The following is a 16,852-nucleotide window of genomic DNA, read 5'->3' on the forward strand; positions in this document are numbered from 1 at the left end:
ATGACCAATTCACCAAAAATATGTTTCAATAATTTATAAAATTTATAGAAATTATGTTACACGGAAAAATGTAATAGCTTTGTGAATTCTCTCCGTTTTTAAGTTTCAATTCATTTCAGTTTGACTTTGTTTACTTTTAGTTTTACCAAAGTCTTTTCATTAGATCTGTTGTGTACCAAATTTCAACTGAAGTCTATTGAATGTCACTTTTGTGTGGTTCTCATATCAGACACTTAGGATTCAGATACCTAAAACAAATAGAAAATACTCATTTGAGCAAGTTGATAAACCAATCTATGAATTAAGACAGTTAAAAATAGCACTTTCTAACTCATTTTGTGAGGCCAGTATTATTCCTGATTCTAAAACCAAGAAAAGACCTCACAAGAAAAGAAAGAAAAAAAAAACAACACAAACCAATATCCTTTAAGAATTTAGATGCAAAATTCCTCGACAAAATACTAGCAAACTATATCTAACAACATAAGAAAAGAACTATACATTATTACCAAGTGGTGTTTATCCCAGGAACATAAGGTTGGTTGGTCTTTCTAAAAGCAAGTAATGTAATACAACATATCATCTCAATAGAATGAAAAAAAAAAACACAAAGTTACCTCAGTAGACACACAAAATGCATTAGACAAAATCTGACATTTTCATCATAAAAACATTCAATAAACTAGGAATAAAGGGAATTTTCTCAACATAATAAAGAACATGTATGAAAAACTCAAAGCTTACATTATACTTAGTATTAAAAGACTGGATGTGGGGTGCCTGGGTGGCCCAGTCAGCTGGGCATCTGACTCTTGGTTTTGGCTCAGGTCAGGATCTCAGGGTTGCGAAATGGAGCCCCAAGTCAGGTTCTGCACTCAGCACGGAGTCTGCTTGGGTTTCTTCCTCTCCCTCTTCATTTGCCCCTCCCATTCATCCTCTCTCAAATAAATACGTCTTTAAAAAAAATAAAATAAGATATTGGATGCTTTGTCTCTAAAAACAGGAACAGGACAAGAATGTCTATTCTTACTACTTCTATTCAACATTGCGTTGTAATTAGGCAAGGAAAAGAAAAAAAGGCATTGTGTCGGAAAGGAAGAAGTAACACTATTTCTATTTGCAGTAACATGATCTAATACAGAAAAATTCTCAAGGAATCCACCCCCCCCCAAAAAAATTGAAACTAATAAATACAAATTCAGCAAGGTTATCAAGATACAAGATTGGTATACAAAGATTAATTGTATGCAAAAATCAATTATATTTCTACACACTATCAAGGAAAATCTAAATGAGAAATTAAGAAAACAGGGGCACCTGAGTGGTTGAGCATCTGCCTTTGGCTCAGGTTGTGATCCTAGGATCCTGGGATCAAGTCCCACATCAGGCTCCCTATAGGGACCCTGCTTCTCCTTCTACCTGTCTCTGCCTCTGTCTCAGTGTCTCCCATGAATAAATGGATATGGTCTCATTCATTTGGGGAATATAAAAAATAGTGAAAGGGAATAAAGGGGAAAGGAGAAAAATAAGTGGGAAATATCAGAAAGGGAGACAGAACATGAGAGACTCCTAACTCTGGGAAATGAACTAGGGGTGGTAGAAAGGGAGGTGGGTGGGGGTGACTGGGTGATGGGCACTGAGGAGGGTACTTGATGGGATGAGCACTGGGTGTTATTCTATGTGTTGGCAAATTGAACACCAATAAAAAATAAATTTATATAAAAAAAGAGAAACTATTCCAGCTAACTATAATCTGCTTATAAATAGCAACTATTTCCCAAAGTGTAAAATGTAGTAACTATAGTTAACTGCCTAATAAATGCTTATGGAATCGTTTTTGTAAAAAATAAATAAACAAATAAATAAATAAATAAAAATTAAAAAAAAGAAATTTAGAAAACAATTCTGTTTATAACATTGAAAAGAAAAAAAAATGCTTAGAAATAGATTTAACCAAAGAAGTGTAAGACTTATATATTGAAAACTACAAAACATGGAGAGAAATCTCAAATGCCTAAATAAACGTAAAGATATCACATATTCATGGATATAAATATGAAGACTTAATATTGTTAAGATGGAAATACTCCTCAAACTGATTTAAGGAACTCAGAATAGCCAAAATCATCTTGAAAAAGAAGAATAAAGCTGGAGGACTTTACTTCCTGATTTTAAAAATTCTACAATGTAACCAAGTCTGTGTGGTACTGGCATAAGAATATAGTTCAATGGAATAGAACTGAGAGGCCAGAAATAAACCTACATTTAGGGTCAATTTATTTTTTGACAAGGATGGCAAGAAAATTAAATGAGGAAAGATAAGTCTTTTCAACAAACGACGCTAGGACTAGATATTTATGTGTAAAAGAATAAAGTTGGACCCCTATCTCATGCTATATATGAAAACTAACTCAAACAGATTGTAGACCTAAATATAAGAGCTAAAACTAAAAAACTATCAGAAGAAAACATAGCAGGAAATTTGTCCTTGGATTAGACAATGGTTTCTTAGATATGATGCCAAAGGCGTACACATCAAAAGGAAAATTAAACATCATCAAAATGTAAAATTGTCATGATCCAAAGCACACCATTAAGTAAATGAAAAGACAATCTACAGAATGGGAGAAAATCATATATCTGATAAGGAACTTTTACCCAGAATATATCAAGAATTCTCACCAACTCAAAAATAAAAAGACAACCCAATTTTAAAATGGAGAAAATATGTGAACAGATATACCAAAGAAGGTACATAGCCGCTTTCTCGTTTGGAGAAAACCTGGAATCCCACCAGGTTCTCACTGCAAAGATCAGAGAAAATTTCCTCCTGCTTCCAGCAGGAGAGCAGAAAACAACCAATCTGCGTGATGCTCAGAGCTATCTGTCTGTTCTCCTTAGCAAGTCTTGCTCTCCAGGGAAACTATTTTCCTAGAGCCTAACTAACTTGGGTTTACCAAAACCTAACTGATGTGGAGGAAGGGAAATAACCAACTTCAGCTATTTCTAGCCTTCCTGCCCTAAGCCTAAAGTGGGAAGTGGGGAAGAAAAGTTCAGAAGCACTTGTGAAAGTCACAGCCCAAGGACACAACTCACTAAAAAGAATAGTTCTTCTTTCCTCATACCTTATCATCACATCAATAGGGCTCTTCTACAATAACAGGAATCAGAGCTAAAAGAACTGCAAGCCTCAGGCCCTATTTAAGGAGTTTGTAGAGAAACCCAAAGACAACAGGGAAGACAAAAACAAGAATACTAGAGGAAGTTCTAACCTCCAATACCACAGCTGCAGTACACAGTAAATACTGCCTAACTCCTAAGCCAAATAAACATAGGGACGCCTGGGTGGCTCAGCGGTTAAGGGCCTGCCTTCGGCCCAAGGCATGATCCTGGAGACCCTGCATGGAGCCTGCTTCTCTCTCTGCCTCTCTGTGTGTCTCTCATGAATAAATAAATAAAATCTTTTAAAAATAAAATAAAATTTCACACGGAAGACCTATCTACCTCAGTTCCTTCTACATCATGTCCAGTTTCAGCAAAAAATTGCAAGACATGATAAAAGGCAACAAAGTTTGAAAAGACAAAGCAAGCATCAGAACCACACTCAATATGGGACAAATTTTGGAATTATGGAACTGGAAATTTTAAATAAATGGCTTATGTGCTAAGGGTGCTAATGGAAAAAGAGTGCAGCATGCAAGAGATGGATGATGTAAGCAAAAAGAAGGAAACTCTGAGAAAGAATTGAAAGGAAATGCTAGAAATTTAAAACATCATAATGAGGGGCACCTGGGTGGCTCAGCCAGTTAAGCATCTGCCTTTGGCTCAGGTCATGATCTCAGGGTACTGGGATGGAGCCCCAAGCCCCCAGGCTCCCTGCTCAGTGGGGAGCCTGCTGCTCCCTCTCTCTCTCTGCCTCTCTCTGCTTCCTCTCTCTCTGTCCCTCCCCTGATTATTTGCTCTCTCACGCACATTCTCTCTCTCTCTCTCAAGTAAATAAAATCTTTTTTAAAAAATAAAACATCTTGGAGTGCCTGGGTGGCTCAGTGGTTGAACGTCTGCCTTTGGCTCAGGGCGTGATCCCAGGGTCCTGGGATCGAGTCCCATATCAAGCTCCCCATGAGGAGCCTGCTTCTCCCTCTGCCTTTGTCTCTACCTCTCTCTGTGTGTCTCTCATGAATAAAATCTTTAAAAATAAATAAATAAATAAATAAATAAATAAATAAATAAATAAATAAAACATCATAATGGAAATGAAGAATGCCTTTGATGGGCTTATATAGACTAGATAGAGCCAAGGGAAGAATCATTGAGCTTGAATATATGTTTAATACAAACTTCCCAAACTAAAAAGCAATGATAAAAAAGTGTGGGGGTAAAAAGAATAGAATATTCAAAAACCATGGGACCGGGATGCCTGGGTGGCTCAGTGGTTGAGCATCTGCCTTCGGTTCGGGTCGTGATCCTGGGGTCCTAGGATCAAGTCCCGCATCAGGCTCCCTGCAGGGAGCCTGCCTCTCCCTCTGCCTCTTTCTCTGTGTCTCTCATGAATAAATAAATAAAATCTTAAAAAAAAGATGCTGAATCATTAGTCATTAGAGAAGTGCAAATCAAAACCACAATGAGATACCACTTCATGCCCACTAGGATGATTATAATAAAAAAGATGAAGAATAATAAGTGTTGGAGAGGTTGTAGGCAAATTGGAACCCTCATACATTCCTAGTGGAAATGTAAAGTGGTGCAGCTGCTGTAGAAAAGTTTGACAACATTTCCTCAAATACTTCCTCAAAATGTTAACCATTAGTTTACAATATGAGCCATGACAGCAATTCATTCCTAGGTATATACCCAAGGGAACTGAAAAGCTACATACACACCAAAACTTGTATATACATGTTCATACCATTATTCCTAATAGCCAAAAGGTGGAAAAAAATCCAAATGTCTATCAACTGATGAGTGGATAAACAAAAAAATATGATATACCCACACAATGGAATATTATTCAGTCATTAAAAGGAATGAAGTACCGATACATGCTAAAATATAGATGAATGTTGAAAACATGCTTAATGAAAGAAGTCAGACACAAAAGACTACATATTGCATAGTTCCATTTATATGAAATATCCAGAATAGGCAAATCCACAGATACAGGAAAAAAATTATTGGTTGCTTGGGGTTGAGGGGAGGAAAGAATGGGGAGTAACTCCTAGTGAATATGGGGTTTCATTTGGGGCAATGAAAATACTCTAGAATCTATAGTGATAAATATACTCTGTGAATTACTAAATTCACTGTGAATATACTAAACAATTCTGTGAATATGCTAAAAACTACTGTGAATTGTACACTTTCAAAGATGAATTTAATGGCATATAAGTTGTACTGCAATAAAACTACTTAAACATAGGGGCGCCTGAGTGGCTTAGCGGTTGACCATCTGCCCTCAGCTCAGGGCATGATCCTGTGGTCCCATGATCGAGTCCCACACTGGGCTCCCTGCATGGAGCCTGCTTCTCCCTCTGCCTCTGCCTCTGTCTCTGCCTCTGTGTGTGTGTGTGTGTGTGTGTGTGTGTGATGTATAAATAAACAAAAATCTTTAAAAAAATACTTAACATATGTAATTACTTAACGTAAAAATTACTTAAAAAATCAAAGTAAAAACTATTTAGAGGTAATAACAACTCTATATTCAAGGATAAAGATAAGCAGAGATCTTTCTAAAGCATAGTCTTCCTACTGTGATATGAATGAAACTGGGAGAAATTCTACAAACATTTCTTAGATATCACTATTGCAGCATGAGATTCATTTATCAACGGTCATCATGATATCTTAATATAATTATCTTGAACTAATGAATTTCTAATAGAATTTATGTAATTAATTTTGTCACTTATTATAGTAACTATTAATACCATCTACCAACTAGTATGAAAATACAGTATAGTCCTACTTCAGCCCATATTTGTATATCTACTAAAATTGCAATGAACAAAAAAAAAAGTTTTTAAAAAGGCAAATCATGGAGTTGAAAATATTTTAGAAGATAGAACCCATCCACTATGACTGTTTATAAAATTTTTTACGTTTGAGTCATTGCATAACACTTGCAGAGCAAAATACACAAGAAGTTCTCATTCCCAAAAGTCACAGATTTGAAGTAAGGAAAAAGTTAGAATACACTGAACTTTGGCCAGCCATGCCAAAATGACTTCAGTGAAACAGCTGCAAATAAATTAAAACTAAAACTAAGCTAAACTAAACTTCAAATGAGTCAACTGACACATTGTAGAAATCTTCAAAAGCAATTAAAATCTGCCCAACCATGCAAATTGTTGTAAGCTCTACATATAATTAAAAGAAATAAAATTTTGTTAAATTGACAAAATTGGTAAATTTCAGCAAATTGATCACCGGGAATTGAAATTCAGAGAATTGGCTTTCTTTACTTCCCATTCCAGAGGACAGGAGACCACACGGAATCCCTACACCTGTGTTCTAGATCCCATTCCCTTTCTGTTTCCCCTGGCTCTTGCTCTGTGGAGGGAATCGGGAGTTCCTTTTTCTCTTTCCTAGAGTCTCTATGGGGAACTTAAGTCCTTCAGAGCCTGGAAAATATACTTGGTCTTGGAAGATCCCAACTCAGACCATCCTGGACTCTGGCCAGTTTTTAATACTGCTGCTCAGTTTCTCCAGGGCTGGGCTGTACTGAAAAGCTCAGATGATTGCAGCTTCTCATGAGCATTTGAACAGGGAGCTAAGGCTTGGAGCAGTCTGAAACCAACACTGATGCTACCCCACGCTTCTTCTGGCACTAAAAAGAAACAAATGAATAACAGAGCTAGCAAGAATTGTCAGCCTCCCATTCTGTCATTAAGAATCATCATTCACAAGGCAGGCCTTCTGGGTCATCTTCCCTTTCTCACTGGGTCATCCCCACACTGATCTGTCCTTCCTTGCTACTAGTTAGCTTTTCCTTCCACTGTTTCCCTGCCATTTAACCCTTCCCATGGTGGACCAACATCCCAAGGTTTTCTGTTCTGAGACCTCCATTTCATGATGACAACCTCCTAAATTCTCAGCCCCTGTATATATCTCTGAGCCTCCACTTCCTGTGCAAGAGGCTGGCTTTGTTTAAGCACTTCTTCACTTCTGCACAACCTTCCACATGTCTGGAGAAAAGAGGGAAGGAGTCTCCAGCCTCAGGGCTCTCCTAAGTCCAAATGCAGACAACCACGTCTCCATTCATGCACCAGCCTTTGAGAATCATACCATCTTGTCATACAAGACTACATTCCTCAGTGTTGTCACAAAATGACCTCCCCTCTTCTTCAGCAAGGATTGTATGTAGTGGCTGTGCCTGCATCCTCTACCCTCTCACTAGCATCCTCAACTCCTTTGTCCCTTAGGCCTGTAAGGTCACCAGCCATCAGTCCCCTTCACAGTGCTTCCACTCTTTTAATACTCTCCTGAAGGTCTCTAACATATTGCCTCTCTCATGCCCCAGCTCCCCTCCAGAAAGAATGAGATCTTTTGGTGGTCTCAAATTCCTGCCCTGTCAACCCTCTTCCCCACTGCCATAATTCTGTCACACATGCACATTCTGCATCCTCCCTATCTTCCCTTCCTGTCTCTTCTGTTAAAGACCAATTGCTGCTTGTATTCATGGTTATTTCTTCAGTCCCTCCTCTCTCTTGGGGGCCCGCTCCACCAGCCAATGCCTCGCCATTAGCTCCTCACCTACAGTATCAAACATGGTCCTGGTACTTTCTTCTAAGTAGCTGTCCCTTAGTCCTTCCCTTCCCTCACTCTTCCTCCCAGTCTCCTGTTATCTGCCCCTCTCTCCTGTACTGTACTCACGGAGTGGTGGGTCCCTGATTCTGCTACCACAGTAACATCCTTTCTTAATTGTGGAATAGCAGTTCCCATCATGTCAGGCGTACACTTAACAAATACAGATTGAACATCACCTATGTGCAGGCATAGCATGCATTGCTACAATGGTGAACACACCAGATTGACTATTTGGTGGAGTCTTTAGACATTTAATCAAGTATTCAAACACCAGAAACTTGCAACTGTGATAACCACTGCCAAGGAGGAGTACCAAGCACCATGGGAATTCATCATATGGACTGATCTAGTCAGGGAAGAGGTCTGTGACTAAGTGATGCTTCAGCTGAGATCTGAAAGTTAAATGAGAGGTCACTTAACCAAGGAAAGAACCAAAGCATGCCCTGGGCAAATGGACAAGTTTGTGCCAAAGAATTTTAAACAATCAGTCTAAATGGGAACTGCAATACTCTTAAGTGTTCTTGCCTCTGCTCCCAATATTGATCTAGATGGGCATGTGAGTCAGCCCAGGCCATCTCAAGTCTTTTTTCAGGATTTCTGAAAATTTTTGTGTGTTTAAGAAGGCCTACCTATTTTTTGGACTAATCATACATATAACACTAATTTTAAAATTGGTTTAAGGGGATTCTTGGGTGGCTCAATGGTTTAGCACCTGCCTTCAGCTAGGGCATGATCCTGGGGTCCCGGGATCAAGTTCCACATCAGGCTTGCTGCATGGAGCCTGCTTCTCCCTCTGCCTGTGTCCCTGCCTCTCTCTCTCTCTCTCTTTCTGTCTCTCATGAATAAAAAAATAAAATCTTTTTTTTAAAATTGGTTTAAAACATCAGGAAGTAAAAGGAATCTTCCAAACATAGTAATTACTACATATTGTAACATATATCAGACATTCCCCTCCTCCAGGAGGTGGAGCTTAATTTCCTCCTCCCTGACTACGGGACTTAAAAATTCACTTTCAGGGGCGCCTGGGTGGCACAGTTGGTTAAGTGTCCAACTTTTGTTTTCGGCTCAAGTCATGATCTCAGGGTCATGGCTGAGCCCCACATCCAGCTCCTGCATCAAGCCCCACGTGGGGTTGCAAACTCAGCATGGAATCTGCTAAAAATTCTCTTTCCCTCTCCTTCTGCCCCTCCCCACCCCCGGCTTGCACTCATGCTCCCTCTCTCTTTCTCTCTGAAATAAATTAATTAATCGTTTTTAAAAAAGAAAAAGAGGGGCACCTGGGTGACTCAGTGGTTGAGCATCTGCTTTTGGCTCTGGTCATACTCCTGGGGGTCCTGGGATTGAGTCCCGCATCAGGCTCACTGCAGGGAGACTGCTTCTCCCTCTGCCTATGTCTCTGTCTCTCTCTCTGTGTCTCTCATGAATAAATAAAACTTAAAAAAAATGTAAAAAAGAAAAATAAACTCACTTTCAAGGAACAGAATATGGAAAGAGAAAAAAAAAGTAGAAAGACCTGGGCAGACACAATCTTAGCCCAGTGATCAAAGTTAACATCACCTGTAATAATTCATGTTGTTATGTACTCCCTAATATAATGGAATGAGCAGGGGGCATTTCACCTCCATGGTACCCTTTTCCAGTTTAATCACAAGGAAAGCATAAGAGAAACCCAAACTGAGGGATGTTCTTCAAAATGCCTGGTCAGTACTCTTCAAAACTGTCAAAGTCATGAAAACAAAACAAAACAAAACAAAAACAAAGACAGAGAAACTGTCTTTGACCAGAGTAAACTAAACATGAAGATTAAATGTAATGTGGTATCCTGAATTGAATCTTGGGATAGAAGAACATTTGTGAAAAAAACTGGCAAAATCAGAATAAAATCTGGAGTTCAGTGAAAAGTGATGTACCAATGCTAACCTCTTATTTTTGACAAATGTATCATAATTATATAGGATGTTATCACTAGAGGAAACTGGATGAAGGGTATATGGGAACTCTCAATATTATCTTTGCAACTTTTCTATAAATCTAAAATCAGGGACGTCTGGGTGGCTTAGTGGTTGACCGTGTTCCTTTGGCTCAGGGCGTGATTCTGGAGTCCTGGGATCAGGTCCCACATCAGGCTTCCGGCATGGAGCCTGCTTCTCCCTCTGCCTCTGTCTCTGCCTCTCTTTCTGTGTCTCTCATGAATGAATAAATAGAATCTTAAAAAAAATAAATCTTACTCCAAAATTTTAAAAAAATTAAATCAGTAGGCAAAAATGAAGCAAAATAAAATAAAATGGAAAACAGAAACTAGAGACACAGAGAAACTCTTGATGGTATTTGAGTTCCCAATTCCATTTGTCAGTCGTCTCCCAGGTTTGGCATCCTGGGCCAAAAAAAATCTACCCTTCTTTCCTCAGTGAATTCAACTGGGTTTCTTTCACACGCCATTACGTTTTTGCTCTCCCAGTATCTTTACAGTTTTACGTCCACTCTCTCCTCCTCTCTCTGTGGCCTGGTTTCTTCCTCCTCTTCTCCCTGTCTTTCTTTCCTCTTAGCAAATTTCATTTATACAATACAGTATCATCAACTATAGTCACCAAGTTGTACATTAGATCCTCAGACCTTATTCATCTTCTAACTGAAAGTTTGCACCCTTTGACCAATCTCTCCTCATTTCTCCCTACCCCCACCCCCCACCCCGGTAACCATCATCCTACAAGTTTCTATGAGCTTTTTTTTTTTTTTTTTTTTTTTAAAGATTCCACAGTGTGGTATTTGTCTTTCTCTGTCAGGCCTATTTCTCTTAGAATTATGCCCTCCAGTTTCAACTATATTGTCATTAATGGCAGGATTCCCTTCATTTTTAAAGCTAAATAACATTTTTATTATCTACCTATACCACATTTTCTATTTCCATTCATCTGTTGACGGACACTTAGATTGTTTCTGTGTCTTTGCTTTTGTCAATATTGCTGCAGTGAACATGGGGTGCAGACATTTCTTTGAAATAATAATTTCATTTCCTTCAGAAGTGGAATTGCTGGATAATGTGACAGTTGTATTTTTTATTTCTTGAGGAACCTCCATATGTTTTCCATAGTGGCCATACTAGTTTACATTCCCACCAACAGCACACAGGATTCGTTGTTTCTCCACATCCTCACCAGCATTTGTTATCTCTTTTTTCTTTTGTTTTTTGATAATACACATCCTAACAGGTGTGAGGTGATATTTCACTGTGATTTTGATTTGTGTTTCTCTGATGATTAGTGACGTTGAGCATCTTTTGATTCTGGAGTCCTGGGATCCAGACGTCCTGGGACGTTGAGCATGACCTCGTGGTCATTTGTATGTCTTCTTTGGAAAAATATCTATTAAGATCCTTTGCCTATTTTTAAATTAGGTTATAGGTTTTTTGCTTTTAAGTTGTATGAGCTTCTTGTATGTTTTGGATATCAACCCATTACCAGATAAGTGTTTTGCAAATATTTTTTCCCATTCCATAGGCTGCCTTTTCATTTTGTTGATATTCCCCCCTTGCTGTTTGTTTTTGCTTTTGTTGCCTGGGCTTTTGGTGTCAAATCCAGAAGATCATTGCTGAGACCAAGGTCAAGGAGCTTACTCTCTATGTTGAAGTTCTAGGAATTTATGGTTTTCAGGTCTTTCATTCAAGTCCTTAGCTCATTTTGAGTTGATTCCTGTGTAGAGTGTAAGATAGTGGTCCAGTTTCATTCTCTTGCATGTGGACATCCAGTTTCCCCACTACCATTTATTAAAGATACTATCATTCCTTTGTATATATATTCTTGGCACCTTTGTTGAAAATTAATTGACAATATATGCATGGGCTCTTTATTCTGTCCACTGATCTATCTGTCTGTTTTCATGTCAATACCTTACTGTTTTTATTGCTAAGCTTTGTAGTATAGTTTGATATCAGGAAGTGTTGTGCCTCCATATTTGTTCTACACCTCTTCTCTTTTGATCACTGAGATCATCAGCTATGTCCTAATTCCAAAAATCTAGTGGAAACCTGTCATACCACATCTTATTGTGGTATTTTTACTCTGCTGACAATTCTTGTTCTTATAATTACTTCCTTCCGGGGATCCCTGGGTGGCTCAGCAGTTTAGCGCCTGCCTTTGGCCCAGGGCACGATCCTGGAGTCCCGGGATCGAGTCCCACGTCAGGCTCCGGGCATGGAGCCTGCTTCTCCCTCCTCTTGTGTCTCTGCCTCTCTCTCTCTATGTCTATCATAAATAAACAAATCTTTAAAAAAATAATAATTACTTCCTTCCTTGACTTATATGATAATACATTAGACAATGTTCTCTTGGTTCAATCCTTACCTTGTCAGTTGCTTCTTCCCAATCTCTCTTGTGAATCTTCTTCTGTCACTCACCCCTTGACAGACCCGCTTCTCACTACATATTCTCCATAGGTAACCACATCCATTCTCATGGCTCCACACAACATCCTTCCTTAGTCTGGTGGCTCTGAAATATTTATCCTCAGCTCAACAGTCTTTTCTCAGTTCCAAATTTTATATTCAGCCACCTACTAGACATCTTCATTTGGCTATTTCACATCTATCTTAAACACATCATTTCTAAAACCAAATTCATTATCTTATCTCTCTCCTCACAAACCTGCTCTTCCTTTGTTTCCCCAACTGTATGAATAACATCACTACTATATGACCCAAGAACATGGAAAGCATCTTAGAATCCTCCTATGTCACTACTCCTTCTAGTCAGTCCGTAATCTCTCTCACATCTTACTCCTCTTTTCTAATCCTATTACCACTTAGGTAAGATTCTCTCATTACAGTGTAAGCTGGGCAATTGAAACTAACTTCTATTTGGTCTCCTTTGATCCTCAATATTACCCTTAATGATGTTGATGTCACATAACCTGACCATTTCATTTTCTGTATGAAATAAAGCTTTCCATGGCTTCTCAGAGCCTGGACTCTTTGTACAATGTATCATACCCTCCATGATTTGGCCCCATTTACTTTTCCTGGTTTCTCCTTTCACACTAGCCCATATGCCCTATACTCCAGCTAACTCAATCTACTCAGGACCACCACCACTACCACCTATATACCAACCTCCATGACCAAAACTATTTTCTTTCATGTTGTTGTGATTTTTGAATGTGGTGCTGCTGTTTATTCTTCCTGTAAGTCTTTTCTCCAGCCTCTTCGTGTGCTATGCTTCTTCTCATCCTACAAGATCCAGTTCCAATGTCATCTCTGTGACACCATTGGCTGACATCCCAACCCTGGGCTGGATGAAGAATCCCCTCTATGTCCATAATCCCATACTTTCCTCTGTCATTATACTCCCCAGTGCCAATTTGCAGATCTGTCTTCACAGCTTACTTTTTAGTCATATCTTAACTATGTATCTGAAGTATAAAACTGGCATATAGTGGGCATTTGCATATGTCTTCAGTAGATAAAGGAAGCAAGAAAATACATTTAGGTTCTCCCATTTGAAAAACTCTAGCCTCCTAAAATACCTGTCTACCCTCCCCCTGCTATGGCTCTTTCTCCTTATCTATAGTTAAGTCTCTTTAAAGAGCAGCCTGAAAAAAAAAAGAAAAAAAAAAAAAAAAAAAGAGCAGCCTGCACTCTAAGTCTTCAGTCCTTCAGCCCTTGCTCATTCTTTTACTGAGTGCTGACTAGTTTCCATCCCTACTACTCCACCTACTCCATTGTCCCCAAAGTCACCAGCAGCCTACCTCTGGCCAAGTCCAGTAGATACTTTCCAGTCCTTACTCCTCTGGCCTCCTCTGTGTCAATCAACCTTTATGACCACTCCTTGCTTTGTGATTTCTTTCTTGGTTTTTCCCTTGGCTTCAGTGGTTCCACTTGCCTACCTTTCTTCCTCTTCCTTTTTGGCCACTCCTCACTTTTCTTTAAAGGCTGTTCCTCCTCTTTCCAACCATAAAGTGTTGGAGCTTCTCAGGATCTGTCCTAAACACCTCTCCCTTCCCAATGTACATGCTGCCCCTGAGCAATCATATGCACTCCCTTACATTCTCTTACCATTTGTCACATTTACCATATAAGGCAACCCAAACCTAAAGTGATACCTCATTTTCCCAATGAGAAAATCCAAAAAGTTTTTGACTAACCTGAAAACTTATACCTTCAGGGATAGGTTTGAAATAGTCAAAAGTCTGTTTCTATTAATTTACTACACATATATTCATATATTTAAATTCATTATCATATAAAATAAATATTGATTTATAAATTTGCTTTATTCCATTCTCATAATTCAGTAAACAATTTTATGCATACTCTTAACATGCATCAGTGTCTTTTAATCTTAATATGCGTCTCCAAAACAGTGTCACTTTTAGCCATCTTACCTATTTTCCCAGAATGGATAACCTTCTCTCCAGTCCAAGTGAAGAGTTTGGGATAGGACACAGCACAATTTGAATCCACATATGATTCAGTCACCGGAAACTTTATCCCAAGTCACAAGGGCCATTTGGTTTTTGGCCTGCATCCTGCAAGAGTATGCTCATGACCTCAAAAAATCACTTAATGTATTATTGCCTTTTAAAAATAATTTTATTTTATTCTTTTAATGATTTTATTTAGGAACTTGAAATAGAGAAAGCCAGAGAAGAGACAGGACAAGTGAGCGGGCAGAGGGTGAGGGAGCAGCAGGCTCCCCATCACTAAGCAGGGAGCCTAATGCGGGGCTCAGTCCCAAGACCCTGGGATCATGACCTGAGCAGAAGGTAAATGCTTAACCAACTGAGTCACCCCTTAAAATGGTGTTATACTAAAGGATAACATTCATACAGCATAACATTCATACAGACATAAGTGTTTGACTCAATAAATTGTCATAAAGCGAAACACTCATATAACATCACTAGGGTCAGGAAATAGAACACTTCCAGCACCCTAGAAGCCCCTCCCAAGTACACTGTATTACTTTTTAAAGCAATCTCTAAAAAGCATATTTAGAGACATCCAGCACATGCAGTTATGAGGTCATACTACCAGGAATAGTTACCAAAGCTGTATTAAATTTCTTTGACAATGGATTCTGTGGCAAGTAACCTACACAAGCATCCAAGATAGCATTGTTGAGGACACTTCAGATTAATCCATCTTGCCCAAAAAGTAAAGATAGCACTTACTGAGCACTACCTATGTGCTGGGTACATAGTACTTTATATATATATTAAATAATTTAATCCTTTAACCCCACTTTATAGATGAGAAAACTGAGGCAGAGACAAGAAATTTTTCAAAAGCCACAAAGCTTGTAAATGGCAGAGTCTGGACCCCAAACCAGGCAGTCTGGCTCCAGAGTCCACAAGCTTAGTCACCATACCATACTGCCCTATCCAGTGGTTTGTTGTTCAAAATAAATGAGAGCAAACCCTGTAATATGAGAAACTTTGTAAGGACTCAAATATAAGGTTACTCCCTCTTTCCTGAGGGAAGATTTTGGAAAAACAAAAAAGCAAAACCTCACCCTATATTCAAGCTTATACGGTATTTGCAGATGACTCCCAAATATTTATGCCCATCCCAGACCACTTTTCTAAGCTACAAACCTACCTACCCAACAGGCACTTCAAAGTCAGCAGCCCAAGTCAAAAGTCATCATCTTTCTACATAACCTCCCTGCAAGCTACTCCTGCTCCTTTTGTCTAGTGCAGTGAAAGTTACTACCATCCACCCACCTACCCAAGTCGGAAACCTGGATGTTTCCAAGGACTCCAGCCTCTTTCACTCCTTGCTTTCAAAAATCACACCCCCTTCTGCTTTAATTGAACCTTTGTCTTCTTTTCCCAGTAGTTCCTGATTTCCTGATTTCTTCGTACATTTATACACCTCTCAAATTCAGAATACCTTTGGACTCAGGACCTACTTACAGTCGTAAGGGAGGACAGAAGGGGGGGGAGGGCCAAAACCTTTCCAGTTCCTGGAAACTCCCCAGCTCTGATTGCAGGTCTTCCCATTTTCTCTCCCGAGTTGACCCGCAAGCCCCTTCCCCATTCCCTGCCCAGCTTCCATCTCCTTTCTCCTTGTCTGGGGACTATACCCGGAGTTAGACCACCAGCCGCAAACTCTTCAATACCTGCCTTCCACTCTCTAGCCTCAAACTCAGGATCAAAGAAGGATGAGAGGGAAAGAGAGCTAAGGCACGAAGACGGGGACAGGGATAGAGCATGAGATCAACAGAAGTAACTAGGAGGGGATGGAAAGATTAAGATGGAAGGAGAGGATGGGGAAAGAAGAGGCTAGAGAAAAGACGGATGACAGAGGGAATGGGGAGAAGGTGGGAGGAAAGGGAGAAAGGAAAGGAGATGAGAAGGGCAGAAGGGGACAGGGAGGCGGGGAAGGAAGCCGGTGGAAGAGAAGGGATGAGGAAGGAGATGGAGAATTTGATAGACAGGAGGCTGGGGGGGGGGGGGGACCGACGGCAGGGGATGGGAATGGGGGGTGGAGAAAGGGGTGAGAAGAAGAGGATGGGGGGGAAAGGGAGAAGAGACGGAGAGAAGAGGGGGGGAGGGAGGAGGGCTGAGCAAGACAGAGCAGGACGGTGAGGGAGAAGAGCGGACGACGGGGGAGTAGGGGCTGGGAAGGAAAATGGAAGGAGGGGACTACGGAGAGGATGTCGAGATCGGGATGGGAGGAGGGGGCCGGGCGAAGTGACCCGGACAAGGCTCGAGAACCGGGACGCGAGGACCGCGCGGCGCTGGGGCCGGATCCGGAGCGGCGGACCCGGGCCGGGAAGTCGAGGGGCGGAGGGAGGCCAGGCGGGCGCTGGGGCGGGCGCGGCGCGGGGCGCGGAGCGCGGAGCGCGGGTGGGGGCGGGGGCGGGGGCTCCGCGGGCGGGGGGCGGGGGGCGGGGGCTCGGGTTACCGCGCGGAGGGCGGGGGAGGGGAGGGGAGGGGGCGCGGGGCCGCGGCGGCGAATCTCGCATCCTCCGCGGGGCGGCTGTGGAGGAGGCGGCGCCCCGGCGGCGGCGGCGGCGGCGGCGGCGGCGGCGGGGAAGGACGGACCGACGGC

General features: G+C 40.8%; 1 long non-coding RNA gene across 1 annotated transcript; it reads right to left on the reverse strand.

Moving 5' to 3' along the window:
- LOC140614880 (uncharacterized) lies at positions 1-16,223 on the reverse strand. The gene is made up of 4 exons (XR_012015611.1): positions 14,179-16,223; positions 12,144-12,290; positions 745-954; positions 1-248 (listed from the first exon to the last, which is right to left on the reverse strand). It is a non-coding gene; the product is annotated as an uncharacterized lncRNA (long non-coding RNA).
- Between the last annotated feature and the right edge of the window lie 629 nt (positions 16,224-16,852).

Source organism: Canis lupus, chromosome 23, assembly GCF_048164855.1.
Source record: "Canis lupus baileyi chromosome 23, mCanLup2.hap1, whole genome shotgun sequence".
Classification (NCBI taxonomy): Eukaryota; Metazoa; Chordata; class Mammalia; order Carnivora; family Canidae; genus Canis; species Canis lupus.